Source organism: Bombus affinis, chromosome 8 (genome assembly GCF_024516045.1).
Source record: "Bombus affinis isolate iyBomAffi1 chromosome 8, iyBomAffi1.2, whole genome shotgun sequence".
Lineage (NCBI taxonomy): Eukaryota > Metazoa > Arthropoda > Insecta > Hymenoptera > Apidae > Bombus > Bombus affinis.
In genome coordinates this window covers 12,447,936-12,465,640 of record NC_066351.1, presented here as the reverse complement: position 1 = coordinate 12,465,640, position 17,705 = coordinate 12,447,936, and the positions used below count along the sequence as shown (strand labels likewise).

Genomic DNA, 17,705 nt, shown 5'->3' with positions numbered 1-17,705 from the left:
TCTCCACCTTGAATCGTTCGCTTCTTCGATTATGATCGGCTGCAATGAAACTTTGTATGGAATTGTGGCTCGTTGGAAGAAGATGTGGCGTCTAGCGAGACGTTCGACGACGCATAGCTCGTCGAGAAAATCGCAAAAATATCCTCCGCGCCTACGTATGTATTTACGTAGGTACGTGAAACGAACACGGAGAAACGGTGCGAGGATAAAGTCTAATTTCTCTCTTATTTAAACTATCAACCGGACTCGGTCTCTACATGCTATTCGTACGTAATATATTTCATTTGAAAATTCTCTCGCAACAGCGATCCAGCACTTCCTGTATCGTTTACCGCGCACTATAATTCTTTGCCGCGGTAGCTAATAATTTCATGTAAATAATCATCGATCATTGGACGGATTTAAACGGCGAGACGATAGCGCGACGTCGAAAGAAAAACGGCCAACGACGGATGTAATTATATCGATCGTTGCGCAACGTGTCTTTGCGAAGTAGCAGTTCCTTCGTCGGTTTTTTACGATTTAGCGACTCTGTCCGGCAAATTCACGAGGAATTCCACGTAATTGCCGTTGAACCGTCCGCGATCTCTCGATTACGCGTCACCGATCCACCGTAGTAACGCCAATTTCTCGAAGAATCTATCGGAGGCGCACAGGGTAGAAGCGGAAGTTGGTTGCACGCGTCACGTTTAACAGACGACTTTGTATCGTAAAAATTTCTCGCCGAAGCCACGATAACGAAGATTCGCGCGTCCTGCAAAAGCTATATAAAAATTCGTACGAACGAACCGTACGAGACTCGCGCGGTGTTACTTTCGCATCGACGTGCATTGTAGAAAAAGAAAAAAAAAAAGAAAGGAAAGGAAGAAAAAAAAGGGGGGAAAGAGAGTAAAAAGTGATTAAGAAATAATTATCGTACGTGTGGTCGGTGTGACGGAAAGGGAAAGACTGAAAGTAACCTCGCGTCGCGTCGAGTCAAGTCGAGTAGAGAACTAATGGTCGGACCGAAGGTGGCGCACGACACGATGTCCGGCGTTTCACTCGAAAATTTACCTTAGTCATCTCGGCTCGTGTTTTTCTTTTAGTAATCACCTGGAGCCGGCGCGATCGTCGCTAAAAAATACGACGATCTTTATACGCAGGGGGAAAGCGCTTTGTTCTCTGAGAACAACGTTTTCGAGGCTTCGTCTCTTGGTTTTTTCTTTTCCGGGAAGACGGACGAACGGCGTAGGTAGTTTAACGAAACGGTGTACTTTGTACGAAAGAGATTCTTAAACATAAATAATAGAACCTAGGAGGAAACGAAGAGCGTGAAACAGCGAACGCGCTACTTTCTTTTCTCCAAGTAACCGACGCGACCGCGAGTCGCCGGTTCAAGTTCGATTTTTAAAACGAAACGAGTCCCGGTATCGGTACGAATTTAAACGACGACAGACGAAAGGTTGGGAATCGCGTGAAAGTTTCACTCGGCGATTACACGTTTCACGCGACAAGTGCGTCGTTCCTCGATGGGACATTTATATCCACGAACCGCTTAAATCATGCCGTCGTTCTACATCGAACGAATTCCTTGACCCGATCGATCGAGAAAGATTTTTGATCCCATCGCCGCCGGTAGGATCACAGGCTTTAAGTACGTTTCCTCTAAACATCGATGGACATTAGCGTCATAAAGATTAGTTTACCGCCGACATACGCATCCCTAATGACGATCGTTTGCCGTGAGAACGCCAATTAACATAAATCGAACGCTTCGACGCCGAGAATCGTTGAATGAACATGTTACCGAAATGGACCGTTTGCACGCTCGATTCGGTTCCTACTACTTATTTTAATATACATAGCCTGTTGGCCGACGAGTTTTACAACGTGTCTATGTAAAATACTTGGAAAAAGACTGGGAATGTGCGTATCTGTCAGATCGATCGCGACCTCCGCAAGATTAATACTTTTCTCTTATCTTTAATCCTAATTTCTTATTTTAATCTCAATTATCTTTCTTCATCGGCTATTATCGTATCTACTCCTTCGCATACGAAAGAGATAAGATGCGACGTAGGGTGACGATGATTTGGTTGGCGATAGTTACGATTTCTCGGCTACGTGAGTTCACTATACGGTTGGCTTTCAAAGGCCACAAGGTTGGAAAGGACGCAGGAAGGCGGAGGGCGAAGGGCGGAGCCCGCTCGGTCACTTGGCTCGTTCTTCTCGCCTTTTTTTTCTCTGTCTCTCTCTCTCTCTCTCTCTTTTCCTCCCACTTCTTTTAATTGTATCTCAAACATAGCTATTGGATCGTGCCGAACATCGTGTAAACACGTGTAAATTTTTCTTCATCTGTCGCGTCTCTCCTCCGAGAACCTTTTTTCTCCGCTCCTTTCTATTGCTCCGCGTATCAACGTCTTCCTCGTAGGTACCGTCAGCCGCACGGTTCCCGCGGTGAGTCGCGTTCCAAAAGGCCGACACCCTCATGGACACGGTAGGACGCGCGAGTACGCTACGCTTTTCTAGAAATTGAAACGCGGTATCGGCGCCTTCGTTCGAACACCCGGTAGCGACTAAAATATTCCAGGCATTTCCTGAATTTCTAACGGTACGCCAGAAAATATGCGACAATGATACGGGTTCCTTAATCCTTTCTATCGAAATCCCAAGAAAAAGAGGAGGGGAGAGAATAAGGTTTGCCAAACGCGACGTTCGTCGAAACGCTTATCAACTGGAATGCCCGTTAACCGGTGACACGATCGCGAGAAACGATCCGTCCCTGTTCTCGAAGCCGACGTTTCGCGATACAGTTGTACGCGGAACGCAGTACGCTCGTCCCAAGAAGAAACGAGCGGAATATTAATTGTTCCGACCACCGAGTCGCTCGGGTCCCTTACGCTGGTCGCTCATTTTTCTTTCGTGTTCGAGTCACCGCGTAACGAACCGTCGACGCATCGTCTATCGTCCAAACGGAAACATAGTCGCGTCGCGACGACGTTTCCACGTTGTACGCGGAATCGATGAGCAGCGCGTACGACGAAAAAGACATTTTCACGAGAGTGAAAAGATTCCGTGAATTCGAAGGACACGAGGCCGAACGACGACCCTGGTCTTCCGGCGATGTTCGTTTTGCTTTCAACTCGCGTCTGTCGAGACGCACGCGTAATTGTTATATACGAAGTTCTTACGTCGGCCGGCAATCACGTTCATTACTATTCCTGTTTTTAGCCCGGACCGTGGAGCGTGAGCATTGTTCTGCGGACGGGTAATAGTCGGTCATGTAGGTGTACGACGATCCTCTGCTCGAAAAGGTCCCGCTGCTCCGTTGGCGGGGCCGGCGACACTAGACGCGAGAATACGACAGGGAGCTGGGAATCGTTGGTTCGGTAAAGGATCGCGCGTTTAGTTTAAGGACGACTTTACGGCCCACCATGCGTCCGGTTGTAAACCGAAGTTTATATCGGAGTTCAAACTGTAAATCACCCTTTCTTCGTTTCGTTTTATACGAATTCCCTTTTCCCCAAACGGCTGATCATTTCCTCTGCGACGCGACGCTACTAAAAAATTGATTTATTCAAAGGGGTGCGCGCTTCCATGTGTCGCGCGTTCCCCCTTCGGTCTTAGGCCGAATCACGATCATCCGTAAACTTTGATATTTCCATTGTTCTTCTTGCCAAAGAAAATACACACAAATGTGTATATATATTTTTTTTATTCGTAAGAATCTGCGTTACGATAAAAGAGATGTAGAAAATCTCGTAGGGTCTACGTTAAGGATATCGCCGAGCGTTGTAATTCTAAAACTCACGTACGTATATTGGCAGTCGGTTTTCAAATTTCCATTGGATGCCGCTAAAAACGCAAAACCGAACGACGCTAATCCGCACAGGCTAATAAGTAGGTGCTCGGCGCGAACGAAAGAATACGAAGGAGGAATCAAAGATACGAAAAAATGCGCTGACACCCGGTATACCGTGGCGAAAGAAAGGGAAAAGGTGAGCAGACGTGGAATGAAAGAAACTCGGATATAGAGGCAACTCGGATACGGGCGAGATCTTGCTCGAGAGCGTATACAGGAGAGGCGCGGATCTCTTTTCGCGAGTATTGTTGCGAACCTCTTTTCACGACTGAAAGAGGCATAAGCCGGTGAGGTTGACCTCGCGGAGAACAGGCAGACGCGAGGCCTTGGAAAACGGTGCGCGATGCCAGGAATCGAGCTGACCGGCGACGACGCCTGACATCCCTGGCGGTACGGCGCGGTACGGTACGACGCGACGTTTCGCTCCACCGCTGCATTATCTTCTTATTCGTTTCGCGGCTAGCGACAGGATCTTCGAAGCAAGGATTTTCTGTCTTGCGCCGAATCTAACTGGCACATCTCGAAAGGCGACCGGTCTCACGCAACTTCGCCATTTAGCGGTAAAAATGCCAATGTCTCAAAGTTTCGAAATAATGGAATCGTCCGAGTTTTAACGGCGGACCGTCTTCTTTTGCTTATTGCGCGCGTGACTAATTCGCAGGTCGGTCGCGTGATTCATTAAGGATCGGTACCTGTGTACGGACGAAATGTCACGGATTTTCAATCAGCCATTAAACGGTTCAAAGCGTTTAAACATGGGCGTGAGAAGATTAACGACGAGTGTCGCGAACGAAGGCCGACCACATTCTGTGAATGTAATACAGAAGCTGTTGCGTAAATTTCAATGGGAACGATGGGAAGAGCCACCTCGTGCTTCGTATTTGTCGCGCGATTTCCACGTGCTCCGGACAGACCGTGAACCAACCTAAGTTCACCTCGTCGAACACGACAACGTTTTTCTGTTCCTGCGTATGTTTTCGTAAGAGCGCGCCAACGGATCCTAATAAGGCTGGCACCGTCTCGTGGGGCGCGACTCCTCGTCGACGGAACGCCCGAAATACGTCGGTCAAAGGGAAATAAGATCTCGCAAGGGGAAGAACAGCCAACAGAACGTGCTGATCGTGCGGGGGATGGCGAAACGGACTAAAAAGAGTGTCAGCCAGCAAAAGACGGTTAAAGAAGAGAAAGAGAGAGAGAGAAAAAAACGAAAGAAAGAAAAGAAAAAAGAAGAAGATGGAGGGGGGTTGCATAGAGAATACCCTCATTAATAAAGGCTCCATTTTGAAGGTCATCCAGCGGTAGACGCGAGGCGAACTTTTGTGCAGGCATGAATTAGAGCGCCGCGAGACAAAAAGCTCTCGGTAAATGTGCAATCGGTACAATGGTACTCGGTGGCCATTGTGCCGGTCGAGACTTTCGAACCGTAAAAAAAAGGACCGTCCGCCGGGTAGATTAAAAAATTCCCTTATAGTACGGCTACTTACAAAACGGACTAATTCCAACCTTGGAAACAACCGTCGGTGTATCGAATGTCGTTTTCTCGGCTCTACGAACGTTGGAACGGGCTCCGATAGATTTTTCTGCTTTGTCGAGCACCGTGGAATATCTCCGATCGAAAACATCGCAGAAATCACGCCTTTAATCGCCGGCGTGTTTCGCCGTACAGCTTCGAGAAGTAAGTAGAAAATGCAGACGTAAAAGTTGGCGCAACCTTCGGTCCGACTCATAGTTGGCGATCGTTCGAGTTAATTAGCCTATCAAGCAGTACGTTATTACCTTGCTATTTATGTATTTCCGTAGACGCCAGCGATTTTATCCAACGGCGGTGGTTGGAACAGGGTATCGTAAAGCAACAGGGCTACGACAATACGATGATATAACGTTCGGCTGTAAATGCGATCGCAGCTGCGCGAAGCAAAAGGAACGATTCGAGGCAGGAAAGTAGAGGCAGAGAAAAAAAGAGAAGGAAAGAAAAAAAGGGAAAAGAAAGAGAAAGAAAGAAGGAAGAGAGAAGGTATCGATGGTGGTTTTTACAGCGACCAGAAGGGACTTGGTGTACGTTTCTTCTTCGTTTTTACGCGTGTCAACCGGTAACGCTCGCTGATAGTAGAAACTGTAGGTACTTTATAGCCGGGACCGTCGGGTCAGATACTTGGCCGGATATTTACGAGTTCGTTTTATGACATAAAACGACGCTAGAATTCATTACTTTGCACATAATTACGAGCACGATTTATATACTAAGCGACATCGAAGATACGCGGCCACGTACGAATCCGAGCGAGGAATTCTCGCGATTAACGTCGCTGTAACTGTACCCCGGTGATTAACATCCCCCTTCTCCGCGCTGGATTTCACCTGACAACACGGTTGTAATAAAACTCGCCCCTTTTATCGGTTTACCTATGGATTTTACCGAGTTAATTAACACGCGAGACTAACCAACACGATTCGCGATTCGTCGTTAAATTTCGTTTTCTGCTCTCGCGCCGTTCGTCCTCCTTTTCTTTCGCCTTTACACTCTCCCTTTCTCCTCGCGCCTCCGCATTAACTGAGGTTTTCCTTTCTTTCTCTTTTTTTTCTTTTTTCGTTTCACGCGTGTTTGTTCATCTGGCAGCTCTGTATCGAAACGATTCGCGGTCGCTCGCATCGATGAGATTCGCTTTCTTCCGGATCAACGTTAACGTTTCGCTTTCGATCGTTCGACGAGCCGATAATTGAATTTATCACGATTATTATCCACCTCTCGACAGCACAACCTTTCAATTGTCTTTTTTCCCTCTCGTAACGACCAACTGTCTACATAGAGACGCGTAAGAGACACGGTTGCGCGGTTTCGTTCGACTGGTATCGAGCATTCAGTACTTGACCTTCGATTATCATTCCGTCCTTTCTAATATCCCCACCGCGGTTTACCGCGCTCTAAATAAATCGTCTAACCGTATCGACGCGGTTTAGAAAGTGGCGCCATGGAAAAGTCGTCATTTTTCCGCCGGTTTGGTCCTGTCGCGTCTCCTCGTCGCTTTGGTAATCGCGGTTTTCTCCGACGTCGTTCGCATCGCTGTCGTGCTACTCCTTTTGTATCATTTGCCCACTTTGGGCAACCTTATCCGAGCCACTTTGATCGATACTCGATGAAAGCAGAGAAGAACGGATAGGTATCCAATTTTGTTGGCTGCGTTTATCTCTGGGATAAGAATAATTTAGCAGGCAGTCAAGTTCGATAATCGGACGCATTCCCGCATTTCAATAAATTCCAGGAACAAACGACTTTACTTAAAGCTGCTACGATAAAACGAAAGCAACAGAAACATCAAATTCTACCCCGATGGAAAATAAAGAAACAAACGGGCTGGGGAATTAAACGTGTCCGTGGCGATTGGACACGAGGAGCAGATACGTCGTCGATATCGGCAAAGAGAAAAGAAACGGTCGAAGAGGAGAGAAAAAAGAAGAAAAAAAAAAGAAAGAAAAGAAAACAAGAATAAAATAAAATAAAGTAAAAAGAAGGGTACCCGGGATGGAAAGAGAAGAGAACGAAAGAAAGAAATGGTTGAGATTCTTTGAAGGATCGTGGTGCGCGAGACATTCCATCGCAATCTATTCGTCCACTTTAAATCTCGATATTTTTAACGATACGGTGGACGGTGGGTCGTCGATCAATTTAAAACGAACCTGAACCGGCCGGTTGAACAGAGGAGATCCTTCCTGGCCGGCCACAGGCCGGCCAAAGTTTCTCTCTCCGATTGAACCGCTCGCCTTGTGAACCGACTTTCAAGCATGCGAAGCGAAAGAGCCGCACGAAGCCTACGGCTAGCATGACGGGAACCAGAATGCTTCGTTCCACCATCAGCCGAGAACGAGACTCTCGAGAAAGAGTCTGGAGAATCGAGTCGAAGAAGCGAGTCAAGCCCGGACCCCGGGTCTCAAGCTGAGAGACGCTGAATTCCACACTCTATACTCTATACCTTTTATATTGCCTTTGACTATGCGAGCCGTTGGCTATGAGCGACACGCGAGTTCGTGCAACTCTCTTTCCTCGCTTCTTCTTCTTCTTCATCATCATCATCTTATTCTTCCTCTTCTTCGTCGTCGTCTTATTCTTCCTCTTCTTCTTCGTCGTCGTCTTCTTCTTCTTCTTCTTCTTCTTCTTCTTCTTCTTCCTCTTCGTCTTCTGCATCTTCTCCGTCTTCTTGTTCCTTTAGCCTTTTTCCCTCCGCCCTATGTGTGTTATCCGGGTCTCGCGCCCGCACCCGTGTCCGTGGCCGTTCGCGCGATTTCCTCTCCGCGCCTCACCCTCGAGAGGCAACATTTAATTATGCATCTTGCTGCCTGACAGCCTGAATTTCGTGTGCTGCATTTCGTACGTGACTCTTTAGACCAGCGGCCGCCGGTGATTATAACTTTGTGAATATCTTTCCTTCGTACGATACCACACAGGCTCGGCAGGCTGTTTTTTCTTCCTTCCCTGCTACCGACACCGTCGGTGCCGCTGTTGCTGTTGCCGATACTGTTTGCCGTTGCTGTTGCCTCGCCGTTCCGCGCCTATCCAGCATTTCGCACGAGACAGCGTAACAGCATAACAGTACACCGAGGGGGCCCTCTTTTTCTTTCGTGCGCGATATCGCATCTGCCTACCATCGAAATTTATTCGGGCTTGGTAAATCGTTCGATCAAGGTCGTACGATCGCCGCATTCCGTGCCTGTCGTTGCGTTTTTCTTTTATTTGTCGGTCGTTTCGCGCGGCACAATGCGGTCGCGTGTTGTTTCCCTTGTAATTCGTAAAGAGGAAACAACGCCCGCGGTCGAGAGAACCGCTTAAATTCCTCATGAATGAAAGCGAATCGTATTTATTCCCCCCTTCTCTCTCTCTCTCTCTCTCTCTCTCTCTCTTTCTCTCCCTCCCTCCCTGCCCTCTTCTTCTCTTTTGCTCACCGCCACCGCCCCGAAGAATACGAAGCAATCGTTCCGCCTACGATCGAGATACGCTTCAATTTCGCCACGGTGTTCGTCCGGCGTTACTTTTCAATGAACCAAGTCGATCGATTATCTGGAATTTTTCCCGCGTTCCTTGGAATTCGATTCCATATTCCACGTTGTCCTTGACTAGGTGAGCCGCGTTGGCTACGAGCCACGTACGAGTCCGTACAAGTATTCGAAGCCCTTCAGCGACGCGAAACGCAGTCCACCTTCCCGGCCAAGGGATTGGCCACGAATGTTGCGAAACGGCGCGAAATTAACGCTTCGAGGATCGTACGCCCCGACAACCGCACAGCCGCAATTGCCGCGTATTTTTCTACCGATCGAAGAGATTTCGCGATCGATTCGATGTACGCGTTTATCGACTTACGTAGATGACATTCTGTTCCACAATCTTCCAGCGTCTTTCCCGCAACTCCAACGTTCCATCCTTCCGGAACGTCTCATGTTTTTGGCGAGAAGCTTCTCGATGTGATTTTTTACGTCGACCAAGGAATTAAAAGTCGGAACGAACTTTCCGACCAGCGTTCAACGAGTGCGATATTTTGTTAAAAATCAACGTATTTAATTAAAGATACCTCTAGTAACGTTTTTCTTTTAGCGTGACGCGCTTGAAAACAATTTTCCCAGGTACCGAGCAAAATTTATCATCTTATCAAATTCCTGAAGAATCGGCACGAACTTCCGAGCAACATCGTATCCGACATATCGATAACGGTTTCGTATTGTTCAAGCACGTAACGTGAAAACACGTTCTTAACATTTCGTTTGTATTAGCATACATTGCTCTTTTTACCATTTTATACCGTTGTTAACAGTAATTGACATTTTTGTAGGATACCGCGCGAAGTAAGACGCGAGTTCGCGTCTCCAGTGCGCAAAGTATTAAACGACCTAACAAATCGAATATAGTTTCCAGTTTATAGTTTTTAAAGTCGTCGATACATTCGTCGACTGTTTGGAAACTCTTGAACTTTTTAAATTGTACGCTCCTAGCGTACCCATACCAGTTGCAACGAGGATACGTCTTCGTATCGCTTCGTACGTAACTTGGATCGCGTCCTCAGATTTCGCTGAACTGCGAACGACGAAATCGTGGCAAAATCGGCGACTCTTTCTCACGGACTCGTAATTTCCTTTAAAGCATCCTCCATTTTTAACTCGTGCGAAATTATAAAAATCGTAAAATTGAAATTCGTGGTACAGTTTTTACACTTCGGTTCGTGTGCTCGATGTTGTATCCCAACATCGAAAACTAAATAGATCGATAAATACACAACGCATAAGGATGAAAGAGAAACGTATCGGTGTTGTTTCTTCCACTTCTCGATAACCTTTCCGATCATCGGCGAGATACACGCGAGTTTACCCGCCGTTTGATTTCTATTAATTCTTTCGAGAATCGTTTACCGATCGCAGCCGACAGATAGAAAGCCAGTCACGGTTTTCTCGAAACGCGATTCTATTTGGCTCCCTACAACACCGTGAACAGCCCTTGCCTATCTGCGGGTAATCGGTTCCAGGAAATTATTTATAATGCTACCTGGCCCGTTGACTGGCCTTCGCGAGAGAGGATCCGAGAAGGACGTATCCTACTCGCGAGATAACGCATCTACGATATCTTAGAGCGTACCGAACGCGTTGATCGCTGTTGAAAACCGCCTTTACGATAATTACCGGGCCGATCGACCATCGACCGCCGATCGAGACCACCGAAACGAAAATCCTTGGATGCGCGACGCATTGTCCCTCCGGCAGAACGAGTAGAAGAAGCGAGGACGAGGGAAACGAGGAAGAAGAAGAAGAAGAAGAAGAAGAAGAAGAAGAAGGGAAAACGCGAGACGAGGCAAGAGACGCGGAAAGAAGAGAAAAATAAGCAGCAGACCACGAAGAAGCCCGAACAAGATTATTTACGATGCTTCACGGTTTCCTCGACGCGTTTTTCGGGGTTTCGCGAGAACCTTCAACGGGCGACGTCTCTACGACGGGCAACAGCGCGGCAGCAGCATCAGCAGCAGCAGCAAAAGCAGCAGCAGCCAGTGAAGAAAGAAAATCAACGAAAGACGCGCAGACACCGAACGAGAGGGAGAAGAAGAGGAGAAAAGACGACGGTGCTGAAAGAAGATGCGACGAGCCGAAAGAGGCGCAAGTCTTGGAATGCCTTTTCGAGTTCCTCGCCAAGTGGCCATCAGTTCGGAGCGCCGGTCATTCGAGCCAGCCGGAGTCAAACGAAATCACACGGATTTACATATTATGATTTACATCCTTGTCCTCTGCCTTCTCTGCTCTTTCTCCTCTCGGCGTCCGCGTCTGCCCTCGACCACGCACCATGGACTCGACTCGTCTTCTCTTTTGTCTCTTCCTCTCTATCTTTCCTCTCTCTCTCTCTCTCTCCCTCCATCCATCTCGCTCTCTTATTCTTATTCTCGCCGTTACTCTCGCACTTGCTCTCCTACGTTTTCTCTCGTTCTCTCGTTTTCTCACGTTCGTCGCGCAATTGGAACCGATGAAAAATACGGGTTCTTTTTTTTCACGGCAATCCCGATAACCAAGAATTCGGGACAAGTTTTTTAATCGATGGTCGCCTAAACAGGCTGGGACAACTTTCTTCGACCTTTCACCGGTTCCTTGGTCTACCCTTCCCTCGTATTTTTCTTCTGCTTGTTCCGCGGAAACTTTAGATGCCGTTCGCCGCACGCTAATTGAGTCGTAGAGATAGCGTTTTTTTCTCTCCTCTGGTTTTGCCTCTCCTCCTGATCCGAACAAGATTAGGATCGTCGGATAGCCGGGACCGATCGATCGCTACTTTTCGAAAAGGTTTCGTCCACGTGTCCAAATCGATTAACGTGGCCCCTTGAAACGCCGTGCGCCAATTCGAACGTTTTTCCTACTGTGCGCCGCATGATTTACTTTGCTGTCGTCCGTTCGTCTCCTACGTCGATTTCAACGCGTTCCATCGACAGGATTTTCTTCGAATCTGGAACGAGACGCGAGTAAATATTTACCTAAGCGAATCGTCGAAACGGTACTCGCGCAGAACCTAACGATTTCTCGTCGCGCGATTCCGAGGAAATTCTCGGATTTCCAAAGAACCAAGAGAGAGAAGGAGCTTCGCCAGCATCTGGCGCACATTTTCGAAATCCACCGGATTACCTCGTTTGCTCTGCCTTTCAGGCTCGTACCTAATCGTGAAAGTAACCCGATCTGTTCTACGATCCAATGAATTTGTAATATCTGCGAGCCGTGGCGAGCCGCCGAGAGAAACGGAATAATGGAAGAGAACATGGAAATGTGCGCGTGTTTCAGCGAACCAGCGTTCTAAATATAGCTGGCGCAAAGAGAAAGAAATTCCGGGATTATCGTGCGTACCGGTTGACGTAGAGCGATCGGTTAGAGAGGTAGTTAAGCGAACGATTGCGCAATCGGAACGGCGAGACTGGCGATAAGGCACGCGATAATTCCGTACTCGATAACGCGATACCGAATTATTCGACGTATTTCCCGGAATTTCAGTTAACCTTTTCCAACAATTTATTAACGTTAATACGCCTATCTATTTGAGCGTGACGTTCACTTTTAACTTGCCCTATGCGTGTACCGGGTGTCGTGAATTCGTTAGTTTATAGTTTATGGTCAAGGTTTGCGAGATTGGAAACGATAGCGCGACTAATACCGTTTCGATAGCGCTTGTTGCACAGCGACACAGACATTCGATCCTGATCAAGGTATCGCGTAATCGACCAACCATTTGCCAAATGTGAATAACGGGCTTCGCTTTTAGGTCACAGTGGTAGTAACGATTCGGAGAAGGAGCAATCGCGAAACCGATCGGAATTATTGTCTCGATCGAATGGTATTCTCGATCCGGAGAAAGATAAAGTTGTATGTGATGGTTCCGCGCGGGAGAGATAACTACAAAGGGAAATTAACGGAGGGAAGTAGAAAAATCGGTTAAACCATAGATCGTTAGGCGAGCGAGCATTTTACTCCGCGCGTAAAGCTCGAACCGAGAGGGTCGGGACACGTGGCGGGTCGCAGACGCAAATATAAGGCAGGCTACCCACGTTATTGGAGACGCAGAAAATCGAGGAATGTGCATGTCGGTGCATTATCGCGCAGCCCACGGCCTCCGGCCGAATGCGAGAAACGTAGCGGCCGGTACGTACTGTTGTACGTGCTGTACGTATTACAAGGGCGTAGCCGCGAAACCGCTCGGGCAGCGGTGATCGTCTTCGCGCGGCCAGACTTATCAGACGACGAGAACAATACGGTACGCCGATCGTCTCTCCCTCTTCCTTCGAAAGTTCAACGTGGCTGAAGAAACGTCGATTCGAAACGGCGTCTGATTCGCGCGTCAACCGCGGCGCGAATCGGCCGCTTTACGATCGAAAGAGAGACGACAGAGAGTTTCGTGGAACGGCGAGTCGATACGAAGGCAACGAATATTGGAAGAGTAGCGAAGACCGATCCGCGGGCTGCGCGATCGAAAAACCAACAGATCCGGAAAAAAGAAAAGTAACCGCCAACGAAAAAGTGACAGCTCGCATACCAGGCATTTTTCCGATAACTACTACCCTTTCCCCTCTGGGGAGAGGAACGTGTTCTACGCGCCTGCACGCTCATATACGCATACGTACCTACACTCGTGACTGTCGTGCAAGAGTTGTTCGACCGGCGCGTACTTTTTATTCTCCACCATCGCCCTCCCGCCTTGCTTCTTTCTCTTACTCTCTCGCCCAGCGACAAGGAGATATCGCGCGCGCGCGCGCGCGACAGAACGAGCCCGCAAGAAAGAAAGGAGGAATGATAAAGGGACCCTGAGAGGAGAGAGGTGTGCAACGAGCGAGAGAAAGAGAAAGGGGAGAAGGAGAGAAAGGGGAGGAAAATAAGGTAAAAAAAAAAAGACAGGCTGCAACCCTTTGTGCGGAATGGCCCTTTCTCTTTCGTTGGCACGAACAGAGTGTGTCGTATCCCACGTAAGTAAAGCGTACACGGCGAGGAACTCACGAAAGAGAGACACGTAGTACCGTTGCCATAAGCCACGTCCCCGTATAATTGACGCGACTTTCTCTCCGTGGAAGCTCGACGATATCGACGAGCCCACCCGGTCGAAGAAGCCGTCTTGCTTCTCGCCATCTCCTCCCTCTCCTTCTATTTGCCACGATTTATCGTCGCTATTTCGTTCGCCGATCCGTGTCCACGTCGATGTCGATTCCGATATCGTCCGACGACGAGCACGAAATTGGGCAAATTAAAGGAAATCGTGGCGACACGCTCGGAACTATCATTCCGCACGGATTAAGAGGTAAATCGCGCGGAATCGTGCGGTTCTCCGACGTTGTCGCGGTCGCAACGATTAAAATAAATCGACCAGCTCCGGCTGCACGAGGAGACGAGGATTCGAGGGGACAGGGGATCGTCGGTCGAAAGCGGACCGCCTCGTGGAAAATGTCGGTCAACGTCGATCACGAGAATCGGAATCGGAATTGACGAGCAACGTCCTCCACGCGATCTTACCGATTCCAGCGGAACTTCATCTGGCCGATCCGAACGCGTCGCGGTGAATACGACGCGTCGGATTAGACGCGTTCTAATTACGTAGCGACGTCTGATAAAACGACGTCGTTGGATGGAAAGAGGGAAATTAAAGTCAAAGCCGACACCGTAGGCTACGGAACGAGACAGAGTGTCGTTACGGAGCTCTCGGTTATCTGGAATTACGGAAGCTTTACAGAGGCTTGGCAGTTGGTCAAGATTTTATGTATCGACGAGAATGTTTTGGTTAAAAAATGGGCCCGTGCCGGTGCCGCATGGCCATAAGACGGCACGTAAAGTCGGTGGCGTAACCGGTAGCATCGGCGGTCCTCTTTCAATTAATAACGTGATCATAGGTTGTTAGAGGTTTCTTCGGCAGACAATCTCCACCTCGTCATCTTTTTCTCCCTTATCTCTTTTTCTCTCGTTATTCTACTTCCACGCACGTCACACCACTTATCTTGCGCCACCTTTTTTTCGCCGTTCTCATCGCCGTTCCTCCGTCTTCCTTCATCTTGCCTTTCGCTTTTGCCATGCTTCTTTCTTTTCCTTCCGTCCGCCGCCACGCGGACGGATCGCTGCTTCGCCTTTTCTCGTCCTTTTCCACTTCCCCTTTCATTCCCTCCTCCGCCACCTCCTACCTTCCACTGCTGCTCTGTTCGTCGTTCGCTGTTCCTTGCTTCCGTCCCATCCGATTCGATTTGAATTTGGCCAAAGGTGGAGAACGTTAGTGCTCCGCTATTAGGCGCAGTTCGTTAATTTCCTCTGGTCCACGGCCAAACATCGAACAAATCGCGAACGTGCGATGATCGCTTTATTTATTCGACGCTCTGGGTGGTTGCAGCAAGAAGATTCAAAGTGTCAAGGGAAACGGAACGTGACGGGATAATTTTTTACTTGCCGCGCCACCTTCCTCACCGACTCTCTTTTCTCTTTCTTGCATTTTCGTAAAATATGATTATCATTTCCTTCGGGTGGAAACGAATTCTTTTTCATCTTTCCCCGTTCCTCTTGACCTTTTTCTCTTTCCTTACTCTTTTTAACGTCTCGATCATCGTGACGCGCATTTATCGTTCCGGGGCAACGGTATTCATTACTCTTCGTTTGAGCTGTATTGTAATATAATTTTAACGAATTCTGCGAAGCCACGAAATAAAAATATAAATCGGCCGAGGATTTTGAAAAGGATGATCCATCACGACGCTCTGACGGATCTTGCACAAAGAACACCTGCCTGACCGACGTTTCTCTCTTTTCCCCTCTCTCTCTCTCTCTCTCTCTCTCTCTCTCTCTCTCTCTCTCTCTCTCTCTCTCTCTCTCTCTCTCTCTGTCCTCGACGGAGATACGCCGAGACACAGAGTAGGAGGGAAATAATCGTCGCTAAATTAGGATTTGGCGTGTACGTTGGACATTTCTCAAAGAAAAAAAAAGAAAAAAGTAGAAGAAGAAAAGGGATCCTTCGAATATTAACCTGACAATAGCGAGATACCTACGTTCGATATACCAGTGAAATAAGCGGAAATCAACGGTGTTCCTAGGATCCGCTGATCACTCCATTTATCACGCTTCCTCCTTTCACGAAAGCGTTTACAAAAGTATGTGGATCGCATTCTTACTTGCTCCTCGACTTATAATACGCCTGTATCTCCGTAAGATAAACGAGAATGTTTAGCCCGGCATAACGGTACCCGGATATCTTAAAAATCTATATGCATTTCGCTAATTTATCCGGCCAACTGTCTTTACTCGGCGGTCCCGCGGCAACGATCCTATCGATGAATGCATCGTGCGCTCGACACAAGAAAATTCGAAACGTACCTATTTACGTATCGGTATATGGATAGCCTAACGAACCTAGCGGTACGTTCGTAATACACGAAAGAGTAGTTGAACGCGACCGTATGCTCCCGATAAACGTTGTTCTATCTAGAGTTGACGCAAAATGTACGTCTCTTGGAACATTGTTGGCGGCGCGTCTATGTGGGTTAAAAGAGAAACCATAAAAAGAAGAGAAAAGAAGACGAACCACCGATCTGTTCACGGCCATTTTCCGTGACATATTCCTCTTGTAACGGACACTTAACCCGCAAGCTGCGGTCTGTACCATCTCGCATGAGGCCACGTCTCCCGGTATAAATTCAATATCTTTTGCCTGTCTTCTTGGCCCATCGAACGAAAGTCCAGGAGAGGGCCTCTCTCTCTCGTAGGGGATGAACGACGGGGCAGAAAAACAAAGCGAACCTGTTGCAGAAAGCCAGTGACCGCAATAGAAACTTCCATGGCTTCTCCTCGATGGTGTTCGATACCCGGCTCCCTTTTTTTTATTCCTCCCTTCTACGTCCCATCTTTTCCCTTTCTTCTCTACGTACTTTTCTCCCCCTTTTTGCCAACCTTCTTGTCTTTTCTGTTCGCTCGCTCGCTTTTTCGTTTTAATCGCGTCGTCGAGTTCGATGGGGGAAAAAACGTTGTAGCTCGTCGTAGCGTCATATGCGCACCTCGGCAAGGTGCATCGATTCTCTACGTTCTCTACGCGGCGATAGTCTCTGGAGGAGGGGAAACGTGACGCGAACCGGGCATGACACTTTTACGATCGATCGAGTCCAATTTCCATACTGTAACCGATCCGCTCGTTATCCGGGAAAACTGCTGGGTCGCTGCCGATCGCTGCCGTGACCATCGGTAATTCGCGTTTCAACTGCAGTTTCTTTGCCTGCTCGCGTCTACTTGCAGTCTACCGCGTTGAAAACACGTCGCCAAGGGAACCACCGAGAGCAACGATAGAGAAAAACTCGACGCTCTCGCGCGTCGTTGAAGAATCGTGAAACGAGCAACAGGTGAAAAATAAATGAGGGAAAAAGAAAGAGAAAAGAGACAGAAGATCGACTTATTCGTATTTGTGCGTGTGTGCGTGTAACGAACGCTGGTAGGGCTACTTGAATTTCCTAATTTAATATGTTTACTATGTCGACCTTATTATGTCCCGACATAAATTAGTATGTTTATCACGGAGCAGAGAGTGTCGCGACAGAATTTAACGTCACCACTCGCGAGTTAATCGTACGGTAACTCGATATATCTTGAATCTTGTATACATATATAGATATATACTCTTAGATATATATACATCTATATATATCCATATAATATTCGTATATATAAACATATACGTAGAGTTGAACGGGTTTCGCGTAGAATTCCTTTCACGATGGCTCGCAGTATGCGAAAAGCTGGCGCGATCGCCCGCGCGCCGTATGCCAACTAACATATCACTCGTAATAAAGATACATACTTACAACACGGACCAAGTGTGTAACTGGTTGCGCGGACGGTTACATAAGAGAAGCAGCCG

The 17,705-nt window shown here is 47.9% G+C and overlaps 1 protein-coding gene across 1 annotated transcript in view; it reads left to right on the top strand.

Annotated features, from left to right (window-relative positions):
• LOC126919197 (cadherin-related tumor suppressor) overlaps positions 1–17,705 on the top strand; it is a 65,259-nt gene that overhangs the window by 23,292 nt on the left and 24,262 nt on the right. The window lies entirely within an intron of this gene.